We start from the raw sequence: 5,000 nt of genomic DNA, 5'->3' as shown, positions 1-5,000 counted from the left end.
GTTGGAGGTGTCAGTATGGGATAACAACTTAAACCCAACATCACGGGAATTTGACCAATCCAATGAAATCAAGGCCAATGAGGAGTCTCCTATATTCAATGTCTTACATTTTTCCTTTATTGTAGTCTAAAATCACACCTATGCATGCATCCTACTTGTTACATGTCTAAGCCACGCCAGAGGCTGATGTCGTTTGCGAAGATAAGTAATTCCATTGTTTTCAATGGAAGTTATCATTGAATAGATCAGCGGAACCCCGACTTCGACTCCACAATCACCTCATTGTACATAAGCACCAACGCAACAGTTGCAGATGTAATTATGTTGTTTGTCACCAGAGGCCCCTCTATCGACACACGCTTTCAACTTTGCAGAGATTGCAGCCAAATGTATTTCGCTCACGAAAATAGGTCAGAGGGATTTGATCGATATTCCACTTGAAAATGTTGTTTATCTTGTTTTCAGCTTTCGTCCCGCTATCCGCAATGATTACCGCTCGCCCCCGTGCCTGAATAGTTTAAATGCGATGTCACTGCGCGAAAAGCGTCGGGGTGGTGGCGAGCAGAGACCGAGAAACTTCTCTGGTAGGGCGAGGGACGGGCGGGTCGGTCACCAGGGGGCTCCTCACCGCTCACGCCTCGAAGGGCGTGGAGAGCCAGAGGCCCACACATTCAACCAAAAATGTGAATCGCCTGTTTCATTTTTTGATATATATATTTGAATAGCAAGGGGAAAAGCAATATCCGTTTAGATAGTCTAGTCGAAGAGAAAACCCTCAAAGAATGTGGTAGGCTACTCGCAAAGCTAGTTTGACAGCTTTTGGGGTAACGTTTTTAGAACTGAAGTAAAGTTCTCACAATGTCACGACAGTAGGCTAATTTGCGCGACATTGTCACTTATGTCTATGTGATACGTTTAAATAGTAGATAATATATTCTTTCCTCACACGACAAAGTGCTCAAAGAAAGATTTTTGATTGGTAAGGGGTACATTGATGACAACTCTATCTTGTCTCCTGGGAACTTTGTTTTAGAGGCTGTTGGCTCACTGTGACCGATGAATATTGATCTTGGATGGATCATCCTCTTTATCTCTCTCCCCCTCCCTCCCTCTGTCTTCCCGCAAACAGGCAGCCAGACACACACACCTCATCCTGATCTTACTACGTTCTCAACCCCTTTGCAGATACTCTTTGAGTATAAAAAGTGCAGCTCTGTAACCGTCCCTCAGAAAGTGATTGAGATGATTTACAGTCTGGCTAAGGTAGAGTGTGTGTGGATGTCTGTGTGTCTGTGTGTGTCTGTCCACCCGCGTGCCAGAGAGTATTCGGGCTCGTTAAAATGCTCTCCGCTCCCAGGTCTAAATTTACCGTCGTCTGCTCGCTCGCTCTCGAGTCGCAGATTGTGACTCGTTGAAGTGTTCAGATAAAGCTGAGTCATAAATAGCGTCGGCAAAGCAACTGCTTTTCACTTCTCCTAAATTCTGAGGTCGCCGGCTTTGTCCACGTTTTGTTTAGTTTCTCAACAGAGGTCCCAGAAATGAAGGCCAGTAGGCCACATCCCTGCATTGTAAGAGCACTCGCAGACAGCGTGTCTTGTTCTTCCGTTTCTGTGGGTCGATTTCTTCTGACCTGCACCTTTAAAGAACGACTGCTCCTTTCCCTAGTCACATAGAAGTTATTCTTAATCATGACATTACTTTTTGGGATTGCAGACACTGGTCGTTGTTGTCTAGATGACAGGTTGTTGGCCCATCTCGAATAGCTGTTTAATTTCCAACCGCTCAGGTGGCAAAAAAAGATGCATGAAGCCAGAGTCATAGATTTGATTTCCACAGACTGAGCCATCTAGTAATTAACTGTTGCATTCACTGCTGTGTAAGCAGCTTATAATACAAGCTTGTGTCTGAACATACAGCTGACTACTGTGGTTCCAAGCCAATGGGGAGGCCAGGAGTGGCCTGACAAATGTATTACTTAAAGTAGTTATAGTGTGTGTGTGTGTGTGAGTGTGCGCGTGTGTGTTTGTGTGTGTGCGCGTGTGTGTGTTGACAAGGTTCACTAAATCAGAGAGTGTTCACTCAGTTAGACTAGCCGGGTTATAGGGCATCATGGGAGTTTAGTTATGAAGAAGAAACGATGAGCGGAGCCATTCAGATTAGTGCAAGTATGACTTAGGTGATTGTGCTTTCTTATGCAGCTGGTTGCACAGCATTCTTGCCACTGTCTACACACACACACACACACACACACACACACACACACACACACACACATGATGAGACAAACAAATACATTAATACACACATGTATATACTTAAACTTGCATACATAGACATACATGACTACACATATACACTATTTATGATAGATACATGACCAGACACATGAATAGAATAATACACACATATGCATACATGCATACCCATACACACACACACACACACACACACACATGATGAGACAAACAAATACATTAATACACACATGTATATACTTAAACTTGCATACATAGACATACATGACTACACATATACGGGCCATTCTACCGAATTCGTGTAATATGCAGTCCCTCAACAATAAAAACTATTTACAAAACAATTAGGTATTAAGGCATAGATATTTAATTAGAAAATGTTATGGTCTATATAAACCCAATGCATTACATGAGATAGTGATAAGCTAAATATATACAAAATCATCATTTATAGGGTACTTTCTATTGGGAAGTAGCTGTCCCCAACCCTGACATCTAAATTTCAATGCCTTTAAATAACACTTTTCAATTTTTTTAGATTTTTTTCAATCATTTAATTTCAAAGATCTTTATGATTGGGTTGAAACAGAACTTGGAATATTTAGATTTATTGTGGGTTTAATTTTTAAATCAATTTTCTATACTCAAAAAATCATGTCCCTAGTTTTCATGTCACTACCGAAACACAAGAGTTTTAGTCCATTGGCTGAGCCTGTGTTTTAGCCACGACTCTGCATTTTTGACCATGCAGTGACACTGCATCTCTGACCCTCATGGTTGAATGGTAAGTAGCTAAATCCCATAGTTTTTATATAAATGTGTTCCAAAGTCTGAAAATCGACGTGTAACCTTAAGAATTGTCACTACCGAAACGCATGTTTTCTTCAATTAAGTAAACCTTTTGGGGTTTCATGGAAAATCTTATGTTTGTATGTGTGTTCACCTCTTCAAAGATGTGTTTGCATGCCGTGTGCTTGTTAGAATTCTTTATTTATGCTTAAAGTTAGCTAGAATTGTCACTACCGAAACAGTCACTACCGAAACATATGGTAGTGACCTGATGATTTCAGTAGTGACAAAATGAATTGGTAAGTAGTTCAATCCCATCATTTTTAAATAAATGTGTTGTGTGGACTAAAGGGCGGCCCAGAGCACCTTTTGGAAGATTTTGGGAGAGAAATGAACATCCATCCAACAGTGCAGTCACTACCGAAACACTGGATGTCACTACCGAAACAGTGCAGCACTACCGAAACACAGGATGTTTTGTAAAAAATTAAGTATATTGAGTAATCAACTAAAATGTTATGATACTGATTGGATTAATGTATGTTCAATTTCATCAATGAACAACTCTGGAATCAATATGATCAGTATTTAGCATTTTACAAAGAAATATTGCACTTAGATTTTGATGAATTGTATAAATTGAACTTGAAAATTTGGTAAAAAATTCATTTTTATGGATTTCATTGTGAAAACCTTCAAGAAATATTTGTAAAAATACTCTTCAGAGAAGGGAAGGAAACACAATCTGAACAGGTCAATAATAATACTTTTTTACTATAGTAAATGTGATGTTTCGGTAGTGACAATTTTTGGAAGAGGAAAAACATTCCAACACATTCTGAAAATACAATATAAAAATTGACTGTTCTTTTACTAGATAAGTGTACTTTAGATATGGTACAATATACATACGGACAAAGTTTTGGGAATAAAACATAAAAAAAATCCAAATATTTCCGACCTGACTTTGCACCAATTCGGTAGAATGGCCCATACACAATATATGATAGATACATGACCAGACACATGAATAGAATAATACACACATATGCATACATGCATACCCATACACACACACACACACACACACACACACACACACACACAAACACACACACACACACACACACACACACACAGACTACAGACTATGCTTTCACTCCCAAGCAAACTCAGATCCTTATTTCGATTGCTTTTCATTACACAGAACTGCAGCCAAGAATCAAGCAGAGCTTATTTTTGAAGTCATAGAGACCTTATAGATTACCCTGAGATCGAGGTGTGTGTGTGTGTGTGTGGGTTTTTGAGTGTGTGTGTGTGTGTGTGTGTGTGTGTGTATTTTGAGTTTGTGTGTGTTTTCCCCCCTGCCTCTTGAGTTTTCCCAACACACGTCCCCATGGGGGAACATCCCTCCCGGTGCCCGGCAAATTGAATTATTTGAGTAAGTAAGACACAGCAGGGAGCCGCATACCTGGGCTTGGATCCAGCACAAGGACAAGCTCCCACCCGCTTACCTGGGCCTCTGGTCCAGTCGGGGTCTACATAATGGTAGCATAACGCCTAGCCACAGCTAAAGCAGCGGCTCCTAACACAGCCTTGTGTAGCCAGCATAAGGCCTAGCCACAGTTACAGCAGCGGCTCCTAACACAGCCTTGTGTAGCCAGCCAGGTGTCATAGCTGTATCACTAGGGCTGCGCATCGTCATCCACCCCACAGTACGAGGCATAACCAGGCCCGCCGTCATGGGGGTCAAAGGGTACAGATGGGGGGGGGGGGGGGGGGGGGCATGCATGCAAAGCTCTCTGATTAAATAGTGTGTGGGAGAGGAGAGCTGTTTTGGCGTGTTGTGTGTGTGCATTGGCGTGCGCGAACGGAACATGCATTGTGTGTGTGTTAAGGCCAGTCAGCGATTTGTGCGTGAGGAGAGGAGAGGAGAGGAGAGGAGAGGAGAGGAGA

At 41.7% G+C, this 5,000-nt stretch overlaps 1 protein-coding gene across 7 annotated transcripts in view; it reads left to right on the top strand.

The window, feature by feature from the left end:
- Nucleotides 1-5,000, top strand: part of qki2 (QKI, KH domain containing, RNA binding 2) — a 47,434-nt gene that overhangs the window by 940 nt on the left and 41,494 nt on the right. The window contains exon 1 of one of the 7 annotated variants that reach the window (XM_080835100.1): nucleotides 1,142-1,263. The exons of the other annotated variants lie outside the window; for them this stretch is intronic. The gene's annotated coding sequence lies outside the window, so the exon portion shown is untranslated. Of the gene's footprint in view, nucleotides 1-1,141; nucleotides 1,264-5,000 lie in introns of those variants that run through there. 7 annotated transcript variants of the gene reach the window in all.

This window comes from Sprattus sprattus, assembly GCF_963457725.1.
Source record: "Sprattus sprattus genome assembly, chromosome: 3".
In the NCBI taxonomy this organism is placed as follows: domain Eukaryota; kingdom Metazoa; phylum Chordata; class Actinopteri; order Clupeiformes; family Clupeidae; genus Sprattus; species Sprattus sprattus.
This window is presented reverse-complemented; position numbering and strand designations above follow the sequence as displayed.